The sequence below is a fragment of the Crocodylus porosus genome, unplaced genomic scaffold (assembly GCF_001723895.1).
Source record: "Crocodylus porosus isolate Cpor-Errol unplaced genomic scaffold, CroPor_comp1, whole genome shotgun sequence".
NCBI lineage: Eukaryota > Metazoa > Chordata > Crocodylia > Crocodylidae > Crocodylus > Crocodylus porosus.
In genome coordinates, this window is record NW_017728953.1 from 207327 (window position 1) to 230263 (window position 22937).

A 22937-nucleotide genomic window follows, 5' to 3' on the forward strand; every position below is an offset into this window, starting at 1 on the left:
AGGATTAGGCTAGGGTTAGGGTCAACCCAAGCTACATGGTGGTAGGGTTAGGGTCAACCCAAGCTACATGGTGGTAGGGTTAGGATTAGGCTAGGATTAGGGTTAACCCAAGCAACGTGGTGGTAGCAGTCGTAGTGGCTCTGGCAGCGAGCTGACACTGGCATGGCAAGGGCACTTGGCCCAGTTGACCATACATTTGAGGTCCGTTGCTGCCCAGCCATGTGCCTGGTACAACAGCTGCCGGTTCGGATCAGAGACCAGGCCCCAGATGCAGTCCCCTCGGCAGGGCCCAGGGGTGGGTGCTGCACCCCGATAACGTACAGCGGTCAGGGCAGAGGCACCTCCTGCTGCAGTGCGGGCGGGAGCTTTGTGGGGTAGGGCTCGGGCCTCTCTGTTGCAAAAGCCCTGTGAGAACGTGGGGTCTCTGGAGCTACCTGCAGGCCACACGGGCACAGGACACGGCCAAGCAGCCCTGGCTCCATGCCCCTGCATGTTAATTACAGGTTTAAATTTTGGGGCTACAGGGGGATCCCGCATGCAGCATCTGCCCAGCTGTTCGCCCAGGTAGGGCCACGGGAAGCATGGACGGGAGGAGGGAAATCCAGGGGCATCAACACCACTGGGCCTTGCCAGAGCGCACGCAGCCCATCATGCTTGCCTGCACAGGCAGCGACACCAGCCAAGGAGCACCTGATAGTTAAACTGGGCCAAACCTGCAGGTAGATTTTGGTTTCACCAGGTTTATGGCGGGTTTCGCTTAAGGCAGGAAATCAAAACAGCCCTTTTTGATCCAGCCTCAAGCTTTTGCTCTGGGGCAGAGCTGGAGGCAGACAAGGGAAAGGGGAACGGCGAGGGCTTCTCCTTTCTTTGCAAAAGCTGTTGTTCTTGCCCACTGCTGTCAGCTGCCTGCTGGGGGGTTATTATAGAAGTGATGAAATGGAAAAAAGGGGGTCGGACTTGATGATCTGTTCAGGTCCCTTCCAACCCTACCAACTATGAAACTATGAAAAGCGCAGGGCACCTGCTTTCCTCGGGGTTCCCAAACTCAGGGCCCCAACAAAGCAACATTTCACCATTGTGACCTGCCCCCAACAAAGCAGGGCGAGGCTGGACCCTTCTTCCTAGGGCACGGCAGAAATCTCCCATGGCCCACGTCCTGCCCTTGCTCAAAAGGCCCAACCCACAAAGGGATGTCATGCCTTTGCAATGTCATTTCGGTTCCCATCCCTCCTCGTGCGCATCTGGAGTGGACCGTGACTGTTTCATGCTCGTAACTCGTTTCTCTTTCTCAAAAGCCACCCCCTCCCGCACCGCATGTCGCCTTTGAGCAGTCGGCAGCCAGCTCCAGGCCTGCAGGGAGCACGGGATGCTGCCGGGGAGGTGAAGGCATCGGGGGAGCATGCGGGGCCTCCCCATAGCTCAAAGGCGGGCACGTTCCAGCAACGTTTTCTCCCGTTGCCTTTGTGGTGCAAGAGGCTGAAGGTCCTGCAGCCAGAGCAGCTCATATGCCCACCGGGACATGTTAACGAGCTAAAGAGCCTGCAAGGGTGGCCTTAAAACACTCCCCTCTCCTGTCACTGAGTGGGCTTCTAAGGGGAACAGGGCAAAGCGGCACCGAGCTGCCTGTGGCGGCTGGAACGGGCGTGCGAGGTGCAGGGGTGTCCTGGGCCCACGGGGCTTTTAAAGCCAAAGCAGCCCAGGAGGTTCTGGTCTGGCCTGGAAGGACAGGTGTGTCCCATGCGCCTGCATCGGACGAGGCTTCCCTCTCATCCGCCCCGGCTGCTGTGTTAAAGCTGGGACAGCCGTGCATGTGCCGAGTCAGGCTGAGCCCTAATGGAGACAGGCCACCGGCGCAGGCCGTCGTAGCGCAGACCGGGCCAAAGTGCCTCTGAATCCGGCGCGACCTGCCGTGCACATCTTGCTCTTGCATCTTCAACATTGCATCCTGTGCACACGCGTGAAGACGGTCCCAGCGCACACGTCAGGCGGCCGTGCTGCCTCGAGGGGGCTGCTGGGGGGGAAGCAGCCTGCTGCAAACTGCAGGGCACACGCAGCAGCGCTGGCCCAGCTTTGCCCCAGGGGTGCGCCAGCGTGCGCGGGGACTCGGGTCTCGGGGCTGCGGAAGCCTTTTGTCTTCATTATCTGCTTTTTTTAAAGCTGCCCCTCAGTTCAGTCCTGCTCCTAAGCTAGCTGGGAAAGGCCCAGTAAAGGGTCTCGTCCCTGTGGAGCCATTTCCGGGGCCTCGGGACCGGGCTGTCGGACAAGCGCAGGGCGTTGGCAGCGGCAGGGTCCTTGAGCCGCTGCGGGTAATTGGCAGCCCCAAAAGCAGCAGGGCTGCGTGGGGCGGCGGGAGAGCCCCCAGGAATGTCTCGGGGACAGAGCCAGAGACTCCCTCTGCCTCCGCCGCCATCTCCATCTCCATCTCCATCTCCATCTCCATCTCGACACCGTCCTTTGCAAATTAGACTCCGAGGCTGAAAACCCCCACCCCGCAGCAGCGGAGGGGGCAGCTTTCCTGATTGAATTACCGCTGGCCGGCAACAAAGCCCAGAGATCAATTTCAATTTCTCATTTTTGGGGGCTGGCGATGGAGAAGGGAATTAGACTTGCTAATTCTGGGGCCGTAATTATACCTAAGGAGAGCGGGTGCCATGCAGGTCCCCTGTGGGTGGGGAGTTATTTCGGGGGGGCTGTGCAAGGTCTCTGCCAAATTTGGAGCAAGAGGGGCACCCCCCCCACCCCAATAATTGTATTTCCAGTGCCGCAGATGGTGCCGGCTGCGGGCGCTTGCTATAAAGAAGATGGATCGCGGTGCGTGGAGGGAGCCACCGTGGCGGGCGGCAGGACCACTCCCTCGCTCTCGTTATGAGCATCATCCATCAGCTCTTTACAAGGCAGCCGGAGCAGGGGCTCTTGGCAGGTAAAGGCCGACCAGCCGGACGCCGTCCCCAGGGCTTTGTTTCCAGGCCCCCTTCCTGTTCCCTCCACCTTCCCACGTCTCTAAAAATGTCTTTTCAGCTCATTGAGGCCATGGGCCCAATTTGGTGCATATTCACATCGGGGAGGGGAAGGGCTCGCCTCCGTCCCCGGCTGCCCGGCTCCGTCAGCTGTCTCCCCGCTACAGCAACTTATTCGGGGTCCTTGGCCAGCCTGGATGGACCCAGCTCCTGCTCGCACCTCGCCACCCAGCATGCCCCACGCCCTCCTTCACTTCCCGAAGCGCCTGGCGGCTTTGGGTGCCTCGGTTGCTGGGTTTCCTTCCAAAGGCTCCTTTGCAAAGCGAGCAGGCCTGGAAAGCAAAAGCATCTTGTCATCCCAGGGGCAGAGGAGAGCTTGAAAGGACCCGAGGGTGGCAGAGCCAGAAAGTAGATTGGGGGGACCCGTGTGCACTCTGAATCTGAGCCCTCGGGGAGGGAGCGGGGCTGGCTTATTGCCCTTGGATGCCGGAGGCTGGAGCACAAGGTGCAACGTGAACGCAGACACCCGGTCTCTCACGCACATGGACACCCCACCTGCGACCGCAGAGCAGACCTAGCGCAGCGTGCCCACGGAGCTGCCATGGCCCTACCCATGCCACCCGGCGGGCAGCACCTGCGGGGGCTAGGGACCGGCCTGACACCACCGGGATGGGCGATGTGGAACAGCCCAGCTCGGAGGAGGGAGCCGGAGGCCAGGATGATTTACAGGATGTGACAACGGCAGCTGGAAATGATGAATAGGAAGTTGCTAATGCCGCTCCCCAGCTGGGCCCGGTTAGTATTAGCAAAGGGGAGAGAACGTCTTGGGCTATTTATCATCCTCCACCGGGTCCTGCAGCCTCCAGGACCTGCCTCTCGAACGCCCAGTGGCCACAACACGGTTAACCCTTCATGGGACGCTGGAAGACTCGGGGCCATGGCGCTGGTCTCGCAGCCGCAGGGCTGGGGCACGCTTTTCCGTTCTGACAAAGCCCAGCCGAGCAGTTCGGCGCAGCCACCGCTGCCACTGCACCCTGCCTATTTGCTGCAAGCTGCATCTCAGACTTTTGCAAGCCAGCACCTGCTGTGCAAGGCGTGGGGATGTGCGCATGGCAGACCAGCGTCCCTGGCCACAGAGGCTGGCGGCAGAGTGCCTCCATTCCCAAGCACAGAAAACCTGTCCCCAAGGTACTGACAGGCGAAGTACCCGACAGGAGACACGACGGAGCTGCAGTTGGAAGCACAAGGTGATGGGGACAGCGCCAGGCACCCCAATGGCAAGTGGTTTCCATGGGCCTGGTGTCCATGGCCAGGGTTTCTGGCAGCATCCCGGCAAAAGGAGCTGTTTAAGGAAGAACTTGGAAGAAGACAGCGTGGCGGCTTTGCAAGGGTTTAGGAAGAGCTTGGCCCACAGAAGGGCAAGGGGCAGCCCAGGAGGCAGCCTTGGCGGTGGACATGGCCATCACTGGGCAATCACTGGGAGAGCTGCTCTCTCCAGATCAGGCAGAAAGCACACGTGGGTGTGTGGGAGCAAGGCAACAGGGGAAGCCATGAAATGCAGCTGGACCCAGTGAAGAAATTCGAAGGAGCAGCTGGCCCGACTGCTGGTCCTGACTGCGCCCTCTCCTGCCCTGTGGGCCTTACTCCCCCCGCCCTGCATCCAGGCGGCATTATAGATTTTGCAAATATTACACGTCTGTTTGGAGGATGAATGGACACGAAGCGCTGCCATGCGGGGACCCGATATCACAGAGCTATGGGCTGGCTATGGTACAGGGTGCCGTCAAAACAGATTCTTCACCAGCACAACACGGGTGACCTCCCATCCTGCAAAAGCTCATCCTTGTCCCGGAGGAGTGGGAGTTGAAGGCTCAGCTGGCCAAAGCAGGGCAGGGGGCTTCACGGCTCCAGGACAGGTGTAAAACGGTAGTGATGACCACCCGGGACACAGGGCTGCAGCGAAGCAGCCCAGGGAGGGCTCTCGCCTGCACGGCTGTACTGCAGGGCTTTGGGACGTCCTCTGTGAGGAGAGTGCTCGGCTGGAGCAGCTGCACACCCAGGCCTGTTTGCTTCTATGGCCTCTGCTGCTCGTGGTCCTCTCTCACGTGCACGTGTGCAGGCTGTAATTTGACTCTCTCATTCCTATCATATTTTTCATGGCCGGGCATGTGGTGATATTTTGCTTTCCTGATGTTTGCCGTCCCCCGAGGAGGGGAAGAAAAGGGCCGGTGTGCCTCTGAGTCCGAGGGCCTAATGAGAGCCCCCGGCTGCAGAAAAAGCAGATGCCCTGGCCTAATCCAGCCTGTTGCTATGTAAACCTCCCTCGTGCTTTGATGTCACCTATAAATAGTCCATGTGTTTCCAATAAACCCGCGTTTTACCACGGGAGCTGTTAGAGGCAGCGCTGTGTCCTGCTTGTCCCCCCACTCACTGGGGCGCCCTGCTCACGCCCTGCCCTCCTCTCAAAGGAGCTCATTGTCTCCGAGAGCCGGGTCCGAGCGGCAGCCGGGTGGGTCCCGCGCTGGAGAGCTGCCTCCGAGGAGCAGGACAAGGCTTGGGTGGGCAGAGCCGGCAGCCCCAGGCTTGGCATTGCTCCCTCCCCGGGCCAGGGGCTCTCTCCAGGCTGCTGGCCCATGCAGGATAGGAGGAAGCCATGTGCTGTGGTGCAGGGACAGGGACCTGGGTGAAGCGCTGGCACCTTCCCAAAGGGCTGCCAAAGGCGGGTGCTAAGAGAGCCTGGCCAGAGAGGATGGTCCCTTCCTCCCAGGCTGCAACAGGGCTCAGCCGAGGGGCACAGGGGACCCCAGAGTCCTGCACCTCAGGAGCCATTGAGGGGTGCGCAGAAGCTCTTGCTCTTGCCCCATTACAGCATGTGGGCAAAACTCTACCTGGGTCACCCCGGCCCTCGCACACGTGGATGTCTGCCCTGCCCTGTCCGGCTGCACGGGCTGGGCTGGAGCAGGAGCTGTTTTGCTGCCCCAGGAGGGTTGCTAGCAGGGGGCAGGGGGGTTGCTAGCAGTCCTATCCAGTCAGGGACAGTGGCAGGAGCCACTGATCGGCGTGGCAGGAGTGGCCTCAGCACTTTGGTCCTTTTCAACCCTAGCATCTATGAAACTATGAAACTTGCGCTGCCCCCACCCATGATCGGCCCAGGACCCTTCTCAGGGATGGGCCAGGAGCCATGATGAATGACTGACAACAGCACTGTGGACCTCAGAGCTGCCCCAGACCCGTGCCCTTCTGCCGTGGGAGCTCAGGCTCGCTCCTCCAGCGGCTCCTGGTCCCACCCTGAGAGTGGCGGTGCCGCGCAGTAGGGACCCCAGGGGTGTTGCACCCCCTGATCGGGGAGATCAGGTTTTGCCCTAGCACCCACCCAAGGTGGGGGCAAAGGTCCAGCCCGCACCCTTGCACCATGGAGCCCAGGCCCGTGTCACCAGCTGCCCCCTCGGCACCGTTGGGGAGCGGCGCTGTGTTCCCTGGTGCAGCCGCAACCAGACCTCCCCTCGCCCGTGTGCCACGTGGGCAGGCTGACGCAGCCTCGGCTGGAGCAAGGCTTGAGGGAATGGTGCCTGGGATGAAGAGCAGCTCCCATGCGTGCGCGTGTCTTGTTGCACACGCCGCATGCCTGGCAGGGTCAATGCGCCGCAGCATGGCTCGAGGGGCTGGGCACTAGGGTGGGAGCCAGGAGATCTGGGGTCTGTTCTTGGCACTGCTGCACATCCTGGGAACAGGCCGCTGTTGGAGCTCGACCTCCTGATTGCAGCGGGCGCGGGGAGCCCACTACACAGCCTGCGGCTCCTCGTGGCAGTGCCTGTCTGCACGCAGACCTGGTGCCCAGCAAAAGAGAGCATGTGTTGTGCCTTGCTGGACCCAGTTCCTCCTGCCTGAGCCCCTGAGGCCTCTCCTGTGAGTCAGGGGGTCACGGGACCCCACGTCTGTCTTAGGGCTCTTTGAGAGCATTGTCTGTTTGTGTTTGCCTACATCTTTTTTTTTTTTTTTTCCAGGCTTAATGGAAACCAAATCATAGCCGGGAAGGGGGTGGTGATGAAAGGGCCGTCCGCGAAGTTTGTTGCCCCTTGAAAGTATATAACGTTATTGCTGATGACATCTGAACTCGGGATTTGAAATCTCTCCGTTCTGTGTTTTGACACATTGATGTTTGAAGGAACCCAGCAGGGTTTTGACTTTCCCTGCATAATTACTGCCAGATTCAGCCCCCTTCCACCTCGCTGCCCCTGGGACACTGCTGCGTGCTCGGTAGAAAGCCTGGGGAACCTGCTGGAGGAGGCAGCTGGGCTGCGGGACGGCCCTGCACGGGATGGCCTGGGGGAGCAGCGAGCGCGCGTGTGCACAGGCGAGGGGTGCGTGCACGGGCGTACGCAGGCCCGAGAGGGGCACAGGCAGGGAAGGCTAAGGCTTACAGGAACTGTGTCCAGTTTTAGGCACCCGACTGCAGAAAGGACGTGGACAAGCTTGGAGAGTCCAGGGGAGGGGCAAGAAGCACCGGGGCCTATTGCAGTGGCTGGAAGCCGACCCGGTCTCCTGAGTCGGGGGGTGTCAGGCCTCCGTCCCCACTCGGTGGCAGCTCCTTTACAAACCACCACACCGGGGCTGGCACTAGGCAGCCTGGCGCGTCTTTACCTGCACGGGCTGCTTCCAGTTGTGGGTGTGTCAGAGGCTACATCCATCCCCCCGCGGTCTTTCATCTCCCCTCAGCTCGTGAGTCACCTCAAGCCAATACGGGACCATGCACATGGCTCCTCGTCACCTCCGGCTCCAGCGCAGCCTCGTGGCACTTGTGCAGAAATAGGTCTCTTATCAGCAGCGATTCCTCTGGCCTGTTATCTGGTGTGAACATGTGATGCTGCTGACTGAAGGCAGCCGGGAGCTAAGTGACGGCTTCCCCGGGTCCCCGGTACGCGCGCACCCGACCTGAGCGCCTTGTCAGCGCTCCCGTGGCGTTATCAATGGCCTCTGCCTCAGAAGCCCCCAACACGGGGCAGGTGGCTTCTAGGAGGCTCTGGTTGCTGCTGCCCCAGGTCTGGATCCAACCTGGGCTCTGAATGAGGAGCGGGGCGGCAGTCTGCCGGGGTCTGAGCACAGCTTTCCTTCTCCTCCTCGGCGTGACGCTCCGGTGGCGCAGCGCATTGCCGGCGCCGGCTGCAGCTGCCGTGCGACGGATGGGCACGGCACGCTCCCAGACTGACATGCGCCACAGTCAAGGCCCCACCGAGGAGCTATCAGGGACACTTGTGCATGCACGGAGGAATGCCACCCCCCTCCCTGCCACGCTGGCCCCAAGCACTCATGGGTGCTGGTGCCTGATAACACAAGTTGCTGTCGGGGGCTCCCACAGCCAGGATTAACTATTCATTGCTGGCTATTCATAGCGCTCAGGCTTCTTTGGGGCCGATGTGTCCGTGCGCGGCAGGCATGAGGCCTGATCCAGAGCTGGCGCAAAGTCCTGCGGCTCCGTCAAGCCAAGGGTTTGCGTGAGCTGCGGGTCTGGATGATCGATGCTGCTGATCGCAAGCTGGAGGGAAGGGCTATTTATTCAGCAGGTTTTAATTAACAAGCCGGCTCTGCTGAGCCCCTGGTGAGCTGGCTTCTCACTGAGGAAACAGCGACTCGAGGGACTGGGAGGTAGGGCTCCCCCGTTTCTTTCCCAGGGCGGCCAGCTTGCCTCTGCCCCTCCGCTCTACTGCAGGTGCCCGTGAGCTGCTGCTTTGCATTGCAAATGCCTTCATGGCATGTCCCGGCTAACCGTGCCCTGGTTGCCCTCTCACAGCCGGGGCTCATAAGGGGATAATAGCCTTCTGTTGCTGCCAGCACCATACTTTGGCACAACCTGGGTCCGTGGCCGCCTATGATTGCACTGTTGGAGTCTAATGAGTTTGGGTCACTTGGGGTGAGAGCTAGCCCGGGCCCACCTCCAAGAGGAGCTCGTGGTATCTAGAGAGGTGCTGAGAGCAGGTCGACCCCACGTCCACAGCCCTTCGGGATCGCTCCAGGACAGCCAGCCAGGCTGCCAAGGCCAGGGCACCCTGTGTTTGCCATTAAGGAGGGAGCCCGTGGGAATTACCCCGTAAACATTCCTCTGGGGCCTGTAATGTCGCATGTGGTGCCACGAGACCAGGCCTCCTAACAGCTGACATAACAGGTAAAAATCCCACCGGGCATCTGCCTTTTTTACTGGGGTCTGCAGGTGACGGAGCTTCTCAGCTGCGGCAGCAGATGGGCCCACAGTCCCGGGGCCGTCTCGGGATGCCACGGCCCGTGCCATTGCTTCCTCCGCAGACCCGTGGCTGTTCCCCCCAAGGGAGACCTTGTCGAGGTTGGGATGTGCAGTCATGTGCCAGCGCCCTGCCAGGCCAGACAAGCCTTGGCTGGTGGTCGTGTCCCCATAGGAGATGGTGCTGGTCCCAGGGCACATCCCGCTGCTGGGTGAGGAGCTGCTCCAGCCTGCACCCTTGGGCTTGGCCATGCCCAGGCTGTTACCAGCAGGCCTCCTTGCCTTCCAGGCAGTTCCTAGCAGGCCCCCCAAGATGGACTGTCCCCCGGCAGGGCCCCCTGCACCCTCGTTTGCTGCGGCACAGAGGGACCAGTCATGCAGCAACTGCTGCAAGACAGCTGCCTGCCCTGGAGTCTGGGGGCGCAGCTGTGTGTGCACACGGTGAAATCCCGGGGCCGGGAGGCTGCAGCCAGCACCTAGTAGATGATCATTTATTGATAGAGGTTCATTCTGCTTCCCCTGAGGAAGAGTGCTGACCCCCACTTGCAAGGGGGGCTTGCACGCGGGAAGCAGGCCTGGCCCTTGTGCAGACCGCAGTTGTGATGGACGGATCCTCCCTCCTTCTCCCTGGAAAACCCCCTTTCCCTCTTGGCAGAAAATGCAGGAGCAAATCTATGTCCCCCCCCGGCCCCCTCTGCAAGGACAAGTGGAGCAAGGGAGGAACAGCCTTGGGGTCCCTGCTAGACCCTAAGCATCTGCTGCCTGCAAAACCCTGGCCCCCTGCAAACGCCCCTGCGCCGGGGGTGCTGGGTCTGCCAGGAGCCTGCACACAGCCCCAGCCCTGAGAGCGTGAATGGGAGGGTGAGGTGTGGGTGCACGGGGTGCCCGGTGGGACATGCCCCCCCCCTCCCCACACCAGCCGAGGCCCTGATCCTGCAAAGACCAGCACCACATCCCCCTTGCCAGCGTTCAGGTCCTCAGGACGCTCAGCCGCGTGCAGGGAGCACCTCTGTGCTGGGCAGGGGACGCGGATGATGCTCGCCTCCGGCGCGCTCGAAGGGCACCTAGGACAGCCCTGGTGCCTGCGAGCATGAGTGGAAAGGGCGGGATCGCTGCTGGCTTGCTGGCAATGGCATCTCTCCCGGAGGCTGGCGAGGAGCGTAGCGGGCCGGCGCGGCGCGGGGCGGCTGTCGGGCAGGACTGGAAAGGATCGTAATTGAATTAGATGCGCAGGCCAGGCCGACCGCCTGGAAGCGCGGGGCTGGGGAGGGGCTGGGGGCGCTGGAGCATGGCTGCTGCGGCCTGGCGGGGCTGCCCAGAGGTGTCCTCCGCCCCCTCCCACCTTCTCTAATTTTTATGGCGAGGCCTTTGACCCCGGGCCCGCACGCCGCGCTGCCTCGCGGGGGATACGGAGCGCAGCGCCAAGTCCCGCAGCCGCCTCCTGCCTCTCCTGCCCCTGGAAGACAGGCGCTGTGTCCCGCCGCCCACCCGCCTCACTCTCCCCTGGCCCGAGAACGTATCGCCGCAATAAATAACCCCTTCCCCGGTGTCAGAGCAACCCGCCTGGGGCTCTCCTGCTCCCCACCCGCACCTCCCCCTCCAGGGAAGAAATGCAGAAGGAAAGCTTTGTCGCATTTGGGGCAACGGGGAGCTCAGGTGTGAACCTGGGGGATATTTCCACTGCCCCAATTAGCCCCGCAGACCCCGGCTGTATTACTGTGTCCCCGTGAGCCTGCAGGCCGGGCCAGGTGGGCTGAAAGGCCCTTCTGGGGCAGTCCTGGAGAACCCTGTAACTCAAGGAGTAACGGTAATAGTCAGGACCAAAATGAGGAGGTTCCTCAGTGGAGATGGTCAGCATGTCTGTAGCAATGGGCGCACCGAGTTCATGTTTCATTGTCTGCTGATTTATCGCCCCTTGAGTTAATTATTGACCTGAGCTTTGCCTTGGTCAATATTTACCTCCCCAGGTCAATAAATCTTGACGTTCACCTCAAGAGAAGTCAATATCTGCTTAGTGTTTATCTATTCCCTCTGCTGCTAATTTTGCTGAAAGCTTTCATTTATTCTTCCGAAGCATGCCCCGCGCGGGTGAGACCGGGCACGGAGCCCGACGGCCTCTGCGTAGGTGCCGTGGGTGAGCGGGGTGAACTTCACCTGACGAGTTTGGACGTGACCTGGAGAGAGGAGGAGGAGGGAGATGGACAGGCGTGAGCCGGGGCCTGGCTTGTCCCGTAGAGCCGCATTGCCAGGTCCATGCAGCGCCCGTGACGGGGCCTCGGAGCCGGGCTGGGCTCACACATGCATCTCTAATTTGGCTCCTGGAGGCGTTTGTGGAGCTGGTGAGCGGCAGGGAGGTCGCGGCGGAGCACACGCAACTGCGTGTGTCTGTCAGTGCGCGGGGAGGGCGGTGGGTCTCAGGCCCTTCGGGCAACGGCAAGGCGTCGCAGGCAGCTGCCGGGCTCTTGGGACCCCTGGGACCCGTGCAAGGGGCCCGGAGAACCGAGCGGGGGGGTTCCTGATTTGATGAGTGCCGTCTCCGTGGCAGGATGTTGGACCAGCGTCAGCATCGGGCCCCTTCCCCACGCCCGGCCAGACAGGTGGAGGCACCGTGTGCACCCCCACCAGCCCCGGGCTGCGACTGGGGCCAGGCCGCCCCGTCCCCTTGGGGTCCTGCCTCCCAGTCCTGACCCCTTCCCCCTTCCCCGAAACAAGTGAGATGAATTGCTGACGCGTCCCCTCTCCTCTGGGGTGCCCTACGACAGAGATTAATTGGAGCTGCTGTAGGAGGTTGAGGGGCTGGCCGGGAGCGGGGTGGGGGTGAGGAGTGTGCATGCACCTGCGTGTGCCTGCATGCACGGGGGCGTGGGGTGTTAAAGCCCCATGGCCTGGGAACCTGCAGGCTCCAGACCCCCGGTCTCCCGCGCGGGGGGCTCCCGGCTGGGCTCCCTTTGCAGCAGGCGGATCCAGTGTCCTGGTTGTGCTCACGGCGAGCTCACGGCAAGCACGATGCACGCTCCGCTGCGCCCGGGAGCAGTGATCCACGGGTTCTGCCTTTTGCTCATTTAACCGAGAAATAAGCAGCATCCCTAGCATTGTCCCGTTGCTCTGCCTGCCCGCAGGACCCCTGCCGTAATCCCCAGCCCTTACACCCGGGGACGGGTGGGACTCCATCCCCGTACCTTGCTCCGGACTCCAACTTTTAATATTTTAATTGAGTGAATTGACCTGGAGTCGTCTGTTGAACTCTGCCTGACCTTTTAAATAACAGGTCAAAGATTTAGCTCTGCTGCGCTGACCTGTTCGCTTATCTGCTAGGGCTGCTTCTCTCTCAATTAGCTGCCAGCTCCCGGCCTCAGCAGAGCTGGGACCTCCTTGCGGGCATCCGTGGGTCGCGGACGGCCGTGCCCGCGGCCCAGGCTCTGACATGGAGATGACGGGGCCTCCACGCACCGCCTGGCTGCGCTGGGTGCAGGCGCCTTTGCAGCCCAGGGCTGCTTTCTTCAGTCCTTCAGCAATCCCCGGGGATGACTCCTGGTTACACGTCTTGTCCTAGCACCCGGGGCACAAGTCTCTGCACAGACACAGAGACCGTGTGTGCGTGGCGGCCTCCATCCAGGCCAGGGGCAGAAAGGGGCAGGTGTCACTTGGCGTTGCATCCCTAGGAAGTATCATTGTCCTGCTTCGCAGATGGGGAAACTGAGGCATGGGGAAGGAAAGGCAAGGCTGCAATGCAATGCAGCAGTCAGAGACGTTGCGTAGATGCTTCAGGGTCACAGGCCTCATCACGGAGGTTCGGAGGGGGTGGGGGGTCCTCAACCCTCCCAGGGGTCAAAGATGACATTGAGGAGCTCAGTCACCCTAGAGAGTCCCCTGATGAGAGCAGGGCGGTCGGCAGTCAGGTCCGCACAGTCACAGACCTGGGCTGGGAAGGGCCATGGTGTCTCCTGAGGGGTTATGGGAGCAGTGTGCATGGCCATGGCCTGGGCAGGGGGTCTCAAGCCTCGGGTGAGAGCACGGACCCAACTGCCTGCAGCTACATGAGCCGGATCAGAAGGGCTCAGCCCATAAGACCATGTCTGCAGGCCCCAGCCAAGGCTGGTTTTACCCTCTGCCCTCGGAGGACCTCGCCAGCTGCCTTCTGCGCGCCAGCCGTGGGCCCCGGCCTCAGCGGCTCTGGGCAGCGCCAGCTGGGCCATCTCGGTCCATGCTGGATGCCCAGCTGCCCTGTCCTAGCACTCGGGGAGGGGCTGGCGCTGGGGCGCTGAGGGCAGAGCTGTTCAGGACGGGGGAGCCAAGTGACTGAGAAGGGGGCTGGAGGTGGCCACAGCCAACAAGGGGTCTGCCCCTTCCCCTGCCCCAAGGACGTCCTCACCGGGCCTGTTGGGCTGATGCTGCCAAGCCTGGGAGGGGCAAGAGGGGGGTTTCCAGCAGCCAGGAGAGGCAAAGCTGTCCCGTCCCCGGGCACCGTGGCTGAGTCCAGGCTTAGTTCTGGCCCCGGCTCTGGGTGCGAGCATCTCCAGCCTGGGGAAGGGGTTTCTGCCTCTGCCAAAATGCTTGCTCTGGGTGGGGTCAGCTTGAACACCCAGGGAGCGGAGGCGAAGGCACTGGGCAGTGCTGCTGATTCTGGCCACCGCGGGACCAGCAGGGACTTGCGCAGATAGCGAATTTCACCACCCTCCTCCGAGGGGTCATTAAGAAGCAGGCAAAGCGGGCGCTGCGTGCAAAACACCCACCCTCCTTCCAGCCTGCTCTCGGGACTGCCGCTGGACGCCACAGAGCCGCCTGCCCCCGGGCATGCAGGGCCGCCGTGCCACGTGTCCTCGGAGACCAGGCAGGATGCAGGAGCTCCTGGAGTCATGTGATTGCACTGGTAACGGGGCTTGGGCTTGAAAGGCTCCTTGTCACCCATATAACTATCCGGATCCTCATCTCGAGCACGGCAGCTGCTTCATCCTGTCCGTGCCCCATGTCTTTCCAGGGAGCCACCGGTCCCCCTTTCACAGGGCAGAGAAGGTAAAGATCCGCGACCCCACAAAGCGCCGTCGGAGCCAAGTTCATCTCCGCGGGGCCGGGCCGGAGAGGAGCTTTGGGCGCTGTGCCCAGCCGCCCGAGCGCCGGGCGCTGCATTCCAGGGGATAAATATCTGCCATTGTCGCGCTGAGGAATGCGAGCGCGTCAGAGTCGAAAATTAAAGCGCTGGGATTCAGGCATCTCGGGTTACCAGAAACAAGACTCCATTGTGCTCCTGCCAGGGCTCGGGCCTGAGACAGGGATGGGGCTGCTAGTGTTTAGAAACTGCCCAGCTGAGTGCAGGGGGGCAGCCAGCCTTTAATTACCACATTTCCATGCACGGCTCTAATTGAAACCCTCCTGCTGAGCCGCCCCTGCCGCCCCAAGCACCCCGCACGACGCACAGCCGAGAGGGGGCCGTTTGCAAGGAAGCCCCGAGCTGCCCGTGCTGGGGCGAGCGCCCCGTGCATGGAGCGTTCTCCATGAGGCTTTCCCGGCCTCTGCCGCTCCAGGCTCGCTCAGGGCGTTCAGCACATCAATGCATCAGCTCAGGGTCAGGGCTGTCAGGGCCTGCACCCCACGAGGGGGAAGCTGAGGCACAGGCCGTGTGACTCACCAAAGACCATTTGGGAATCCCAGAGCAGAGCCAGGCCTGGAGCCCCTCGCTGTAATTGCTATAGGTGACCATCGATCATTGTCCTCTCTTGGCTTCACCTGCTCTCGAAAGCTCCAGGCGGCTGTGACCACATTGAGGTGCCGCGACTCAAAGTGCCACGGCTGCTTCGACCAGCTACGGCATCAGCAGGCACTATAAATACATCAGCAGAGCCCCGCGGACTAGTGACCCAACCAAGGTCGCAAGGCAGGGTCAGTAGCAGAGTTCGCTCGCATGCAAGTCCCCGGAGTCGTAGCAGGGCGCGCTAACCACTAGAGAACAGCGCTCCTCTGTCCTGCTCTGTAGAGGCTGAGTCTTCCCTGCGTCCCGTCAGGCTGCTGGGCTGACACGAGCTGGGCCCCGCCTCGGTTTGACAGCACACAGTAATGGGTGCTGATGGAAAAGAAAGCCTGCTGGACCCCGCCGAGGCCTGGTTGGAGTCTAGGAGGAGTGAAGGTCTGCTGACCCTTCCGGCCTGGCACCCCCTGCTTTGGGTCCTGCTCTGTCTGGGGCACGGTGCAGCCAGCATGGCATCGCTGCCCCATCCTGCTTATTGCTTATTAAGCAGGACAGTGCCTTGGCACGGTCTCCCGTGGAAGGGGACAGTTGTCGGCAGGGCTCCCAGCAAGGGCACTTGCAACGCGGCTACTTTGTCTGGCTGCCCACGCAGGAGCCAAGCTCCTCCACTCCCAGCCGTCCATGTCCATGGGCCTCAGTTTCCCTTCTGCCAAGTGAGGTGGTACCCACCCCTTCCCTGGCCCAGAGCTGAGCGCCTCAGGTCCCCGAGCTGAGCTCTCAGGGCCCTGCTGCAGCAAACCAGATGGCTGGTTACTATTTCCTCCTGTTCGTGGGAGCGAGAAGGGCATTGAGGCAGCTTCTGCCTCTTGCACCCGTTTTAATTGCACAGAGACCTGGATCTCTTTAGCCACGTCCTGCGATGCAAATGGCCTGACTCAGGGATCCCAGCGCGGCTGCTCTGTGCAACCCTCCATCAGCAGGGCCTCAGGCTCCAGCCTTGGCCGGCTCCATGGGCAGGGCTTCAAAAAAAAAAAAGCCTATTAGCGACACACATTTTAAGCACAACCAGATGTGGGAGATGAAGCTGTTAAACCCCTTTTGTGCTCTCCGCGGGGGCCGTGCGGGTTCTTCGGCCCCATGCCCTCCCGCGCCTCATCTACTGGGGCTGCTGAAACGGGCTCTCATTCATTCTGTGGCAGGGAGCAGCGTGGAGGGGGCGGGGGGCGGTCGGGATGCACAGGGCTGCCAGCTCCAGCAGAGCCAGGTCCCAGGCCCCCTTCCCTATCCCCACGTGCAGGGGTGTGCACGCGTGTGCATGTATTGTTTAAGGACCAGCGGGTGCAAACCTAGCTCAACAGCAAACGCCTGTCGGTGGAGGGCTTTGACGGCTCTGTCCGGTGTGAGGGAGCAGGTAGCCCAGACCCACGGAGGGCAAGGGAGCAGGGTGGGCGCAGGCCCCGCAGGCAGTCAATCACAGGCCCTCCGTACTTGTATGTAACATTAATAAATCAGACACATGAAAATAGCTCCAGCCTTGTCGAGCGTAAATCACCCTTCTGTGGGGCCCGGCGCTTTGCCGGCGCGTGCAGAGGGACGGCTGTTGCAGGTGGCAAAGGCCCTGGCCTTGTTCTTTAGCAACAGGAACCGAATGAAGACCCATGCGCTCAGGGCGTTGCAGATCCAGGCCGGCTCATGGCAGCGCTCTCCTCCTGCAGCTGGTGCAGCTCTCCCTCCATGCGGCATGACCCCTCGCGCAGCAACACCTCCCGCTCCTGCGGGGACACACGTCAGCCCCCATTCAGCCCAGGGCCCTGGCACGGCATGGCATGACCACCCTGTCCCCACAGTTTCTGTGCCTCCGTCTGACCCAGCTCCTCCAGCAGCACCTTCTGCTCCAGCTGCAGCGTCTCGTCCAGCCGCCGCACGTGCTCCTCGTGCCTGCGCCTCTGCTCCTTCAGCTTCCGCTGCAGCTCGGCCTGCTCCCGCACCTCCGCCTCCGCCCGGGCACGCTGGGCTGGCAGTGGCATAGGGGGTGCGTTATTGAATTTGCCACCCCTGGCATCGTGTCCCATCCAGCCTCTGGCCCTTGGCATCGCTTCCCACAGTGCCTTCTACCCCCTTCCCCTTCTCCACCAGGGCCTGGACAGCGCACAGGATGGCCTGGGCTGCCGGCTCCCTGGAGGCGAGGAAGTCCTGCAGGGCGAGGGGCAACACACAGGAGCATTTTCCAGGGAGCGCCGGGTAGGGCAGGGGGCTTCCCCTCTGGATCCAGCCACTGCCCAGGCGCCCGCCCAGCTGCCCACATCGCTCCAGGCAGGGGCACGCAGGCAGTGGATGGCCAGGATGGGGGCCCTGACACCCGGCTGGCCCCAGGTGCCCAGCCTGGGGGTGCGGGATCCCTGGGAAAGCTGTGGCAGACCTTTATCTCCTTGCCCGGCAGCTGCTGGTCATGCTCTATTATTGCCTGCCAGTCACCCAGGAAGCGGTGGTAGCCGCCAGGCACCGCGTAGGCCCTGTCGCAGACGTGGGCATCCAGGTCCCGTGAGACCTCTGCGAGCACGGCCTGGCAGCGCTGCAAGGATGCCCATGCTACACGATGCTGTGCTATACCATGATGGTTTCTCACTAAACAGGCGACAAAGGGCAGGGGAATCTCTCCTCACTTACACAGCTACAAGAATGCTTTGAAATTGCTGGACTAAAGAATATAAGAAGGATAAAACTGCCAACAGCGTGCATGCTTCCAGAGTGGAAAATCTCTCCCTGGCACAAACTACCGCCGTGCCCAGCTTTCTTCTGGTGAGAGGATCCGTGCCTGGAGAAGCTGAAGAGAAACAGACTGTCCTTTGTTGCCTGTTTGGGGAGAAATTATCACCGTATGGCTGAACACTGGACTTTGCTTTGGTTTGGGCTCATTTCACCTTGCATACTTGTAGTAAATAACGCCTTCCTGTCATTCATCCGATCAGGGGGCCTGTCAATCCCTTAGGCTCGTCCGGGATCCTAGGCTTTTATTTGCTAACACCTGCCCCATTCAGGAAGGGACCCACACTTCCCCTGACCCTCCTCTTGCTACCACCACACTTGTCGAAACTCTTATTCTTCCCCCTTTACGTCCCTTGTAACTCCAGCTCCAGTTGTACTTTGGCCTTCCCGACTTCGCCCCTGCATGCCCGAGCAGTGCTCTTGTACTCCCCCGTAGTCGTCTGTGCAAGCTTCCCCTTCCTGTAAGCTTTCTTTTCATGTCTAACCTCATCAAAGAGCTCCCTGCTAAGCCAAGCTGGTCTTCTGCCACACTTGCCAGTCTTCCTGCGCATTGGGATGGTTTGTTCCTGCACGCGCAGTAGGACTTCTTTAAAGTCCAGCCAGCTCTCCTGGACTCCTCTCCCCCGCAGCCTGGCTGCCCAGGGGGTCCTGCCCACCAGTTCCCCGAGCAAGCCGCAGTCTGCTTTTCTGACTTCCAGGGGCCTTACTCTGCGGCTCTCCTTCCTTCCTTTCCTCGGGATCCCGAACACTCAATTCATCTCGTGGTCGCTGCTGCCCGAGCTGCCATCCGCGACTGCATCCCCCGCCAACTCTCCCGTTTGTGAGCCCCAGCCCCGGTGCCAGCTAGGGGCTCTCTTGGCCCCTCTTGCTCTGGGGCCCTCCCCCACCTCCCGTGGCCTGCGGGACCAAACCAGACTGCCCGCCCTGGGCCAAACCCTGGGCCGTGTAGCTCCCTGCACAGGTGGGTCCTGCACAGGCTGGCTGTCTCGCCTCCAGCGCAGCGTGCTGCTGCGTGCTCATTGCTGCGGCCAGGCCCGTGCTAGTCTGCCCTTCTGGGTTATCACGGAGTAACCCGCTCTGGGACTGTTTGATGTCCTCAAGTTGCACGGTGGTGACCGCCAGTCACTTTGGGCCGCCTGCGGATGGCGGCCGGCGGTGTACGTGGACCGCGCACCCCTGATGGGGTGTGGGGACGGATCTGATGGTAAAACTCCCGATGGGGTGGGTCCAGCTGGTCGCTGCCGTCACTGCTGCTGTCGCTGCTGAGGCGAGGGACGACCAGCACCAGAAGACATCACTAAAAGTAGTGGACAGGGAACCGTAGATGTTCGGCGCTGCCGATGTCTTCGCGGTTTATAAAAGGCTAAAAGTTTAAAAGGTTAAAAAGCCTAAAACCGTGAGGGGTAGGGGCCACCACTGGGTAGGGCGACCAGCGCCTTAAAAACATCAATAAATACATGGGACAACAAAAGAGAAAACAGGGTGTGCACGTGTGGGTCATAGGTTCAAAACGAGTGCTCCCCTGGGGGACACCGAGCAGAGCACCCCAGACAGCGCCCACCGGCTCGCGAACTGGGGCAGCTCGCCCGCGGCTACTGCCCAGTGGTACTCCGACTCTGCCCGGAGACGCGCACGAAGGACACCGAGGAAAAACGCCCCGAGGTCACCGGGAGCCTTCCTGGCCAGAGCCTCCGGCCTGGACTGCCAGATGACAAGTTTGGCCAGAGCCAGGAGGAGGTTGACCGGTAGGTCCCGGTGTGGGTCAGGCAGGTGTGCGGGGGGGGCACTGAGTCCTGACCCTCAGGACACTTTAATCTGGATGTCCCCAGACCTCTTTGCTGTACCCCCTACCCCCAGAAGACCGAGGATGACCCTCGTGACCCAGGGCCCTCAGCCTGGGCCCCCAAACCCCTGCACCCACACCCCAGAGCCTGACACTTCTCTCCTCATCCCAGCCTCTGTACCCAGCTCCTGCTCCCCTGCCACAGGCCGCCCGCCCAACAGCGATGGCATCGGAGACCTCCATGCCAGCCCCCACCTGCCTGATCGAGAGCAGCCCCACAGACGGGCTGCTGGAGGCGCTGAACCGGGAGGCGCTGGCGCAGCTGCAGGCTGGGAGCGGCCATCCCCGGGCTCTACGCACCGGCAAGTCCTAGCTCATGAACCGACTGGCTGGCAAGAGAACGGGTGAGTGCCCGGACACCGGGATTCACGCCCAGCCTGGGGCCCTGTTGCTGTCGACAGCCCTGGGGCCGCTCTCCCTGCAGGCTTCTCCCTGGGCTCCACCATCCAGTCGCACACCAAGGGCATCTGGATGTGGCGCTTGGCCCCCCCGCGCCGGCCCGACCACACGCTGGTGCTGCTGGACACCGAGGGGCTGGGTGACACCGCGAAGGTGAGCGAGGTGTGGCCCTGGGGGCTGCTAGGAGCGTGGTCTGGGGTCCGGCAGGGCTGCTGGGAGGGGGCGGCTCCGAACGAACAGCGCGGGGTCTGGGGTTCACCTAGGGTCTCCCTCCCCTGGGCGGAGGTGCACTGGGCACCAAGCGCTGGGGATTGATGGCGCAGGTCAAGCAGATGAGACGGGAAGCTGGAGCTGGCTGCGTGCGCCTCTGTGGCCCAAAGCCCTGGGCCCTGGCCTGGAGAGCTAATCCCTTTGCCCCTCTGGTGCCTCAGTTTCCCCCAGCCTGGGTCAGATGGGGCTTGTGGGTGTGTCCTGCAGGGCAACACCAAGAACGACTTGTGGATCTTCACGCTGGCTGTGCTGCTCTCCAGCACCCTGGTGTACAACAGCCTGGGCACGATCGACCAGCGCGCCATGGGCCAGCCGCAGTATCCTTGGCCCTGGGGTTGGGTAGCCCGCTGCTGTGCCCAGCTGTGGGGATGTGGCGGGTCCATGGGCCACGGGGCCTGTCCCCATCTCGGGGGCACTGTCATCCATGTTTCCTGAGCCGGCCCCAGCCACGTGACGGAGCTGACGCAGCACATCCAGGCCAAGGCAACGCTCGGGGCCAGCCCGCTGGTGGGAGAGAACGGGGCCGAGTTTGTGTGCTTCTTCCCGACCTTCGTGTGAGCCGTGCGGGACTTCACACTGGATCTGCAGCTGGACGGGCGGGAGATCACAGCAGACGGTTACCTGGAGCAAGTGCTGAAGCTGAAGCGAGGTGCAGCCCAGGGTGGTGGTGGGGGACTGTGGCCCGGGGACCTCAGAGCCCACCGTGTCTGCAGCCGGTGCCTCTCCCCACCTCTCCCCAGGTGATAACCAGCATGTCGAAGCCTACATCCTGCCACAGCTGTGCCTGCGCTGCTTCTTCCTTGCCCACAAGCGCTTCGTGTTCGAGCAGCCAGCCCATGAGCAGGACCTGTGCCGGCTGGAGGAGCTGCGCGATGACCGGCTGGACCTTCGTGTCCACGAGCAGGCAGACCACTTCTGCACGTACATCTGGGGCACCGCGCAGACCAAGGCCCTGCCTGGTGGCCACGTGGTGACAGCGAAGTGTGAGTGTTTGCAGGACGGTGCAGGGAGGCAGGGGCAGACTCAGCCCAACCTGGGCAAGCTGTGGTTGGGCTCTGTGCCCAGCCCAGGGGAAGCGGGTGGAGGAACGGCCCCAGAAAACACTGAGGGACTTGCAGGCTGGACACATGAGGCCCAGGAGACATGGGACCTGACCCCGTGGAGTCCCCCTGCCCTGGGAAGCAGCACCAAGGTGGAGCTGACTCCCCCAGGATCGCCCTGCCATGCGGGCTGAAGGGGTGTCTCTGGGATGTCTCTGCCATGTCTGGTACCCATAAGGGGAGGACAGGGGCCCTAGTACCAGGCCCACAGTGCTGGGGGACCTGGTGGTGACCTACGTGGATGCCACGCGCAGCAGGGCAGTGCCCTGCCTGGAGAGCGCCGTGCTGGCCCTGGCGCAGGTGGAGGATGCAGCAGCGGTGGAGGATGCTGTGGCCCGGTACCAGGTGGTGCTGGGGCGAGAGGTGGCACTGCCCACAGAGACGCTGGCAAAGCTGCTGGTGCTGCACGCGCAGGCTGAGTGCAAGGCCCTGACAGCGTTCATGGCACGTGCCTTCACGGACAACGCGCGCCGGTTCCACGGGGAGCTCATGGCAAGTCCCGTGGCCCGGGGGGCATCGCTGCTCTGGCCCAGCCCCACTCCTGGGACATGCCCCTCATGCCCATCCTACACGTCCTTGTGCCCACAGCGCCGGCTGGAGCAGCAGCAGGAGGAGCTCTGCCAGCGCAACGAGCGGGCATCCTTGCAGCGCTGCCAGGCCGTGCTCGCAGAGGTCTCACACGACCTGGATGCCCACATCCGCGACAGGGCCTACACTGTGCCCAGCAGCTACCAGCACTTCCTGGGTGACCAGGAGGAGATGGTGGAGCACTACTGGCAGGTGCTGGGCAATGGGATAAAGGTAGGGCCCAGCTGAGCCGCCCGGTCTGCCAGGGCCTTCCTGGGGATCCCGCACCCCCAAGCTGGGCACCTGGGGCCAGCTGGGTGTCAGGGCCCCTGTCCTGCGTGTCCACTGCCCTCGCGCCCCTGCCTGGAGTGATGTGGGCAGCTGGGCGGGTGCCTGGGCAGTGGCTGGATCCAGAGGGAAAGGCCCCTGCCCCACCCCGCACTCCCTGGAAAATGCCTGTCCCTCTTACCCGCTGACAAGGCCCTGGCGGACTTCCTCGCCTCCAAAGAGCCAGCAGCCGAGGTCATCTTGCGCAGTTGAGGCCCTGGCGGAGAAGGAGGAGGAGGTGGAAGGTGCATCAGGCAGGGGCACCGCGTGAGGCAATGCCAAGGGGCAGGGGCTGGATGGGACGTGATTCCAGGGGCGGCGGGTGCAATAACACACCCCCTATGCCACCCCCAGCCCAACGTGCCCGGGCAGAGACTGCAGCGCGGGAGCAGGAGCTGCTGCGGCAGGAGCAGGCCGAGCTGCGGCAGAAGCTGGAGGAGCAGAGGCGCAGCCACGAGGAGCACGTGCGGCAGCTGATGGGCAGCCTGGAGAAGGAGCGGATGGTGCAGCTGGAGCAGCTGGACCAGACAGCGGTGCAGAAGCTGCAGGTACGAGGGCAGGAGCGTGGTCGCGCTGCGCCGTGCCGGGGACCAGGGCTGAATGGGGGCTGACACGCGTGTCCCTGCAGGAGCAGGAGGCACTGCTGCAGGTCAGCCTGGGGTGCGTGGGTGGTGGGTGCTGAGCTTTGGTGATGGCTGTGATAACAATGCTACAAATAAAGTATTTTGTGAACCCTGCTGGTCCTGCGTGATGCTGAGCGCCCGCCAGGAACAGCTGAGGAACGAGATGCCCG

At 62.3% G+C, this 22937-nt stretch overlaps 1 pseudogene; it reads left to right on the top strand.

Annotated features, from left to right (window-relative positions):
- The first annotated feature begins 11254 nt into the window (after nucleotides 1-11254).
- LOC109324398 lies at nucleotides 11255-22793 on the top strand (annotated as a pseudogene).
- The last annotated feature ends 144 nt before the right edge of the window (nucleotides 22794-22937 follow it).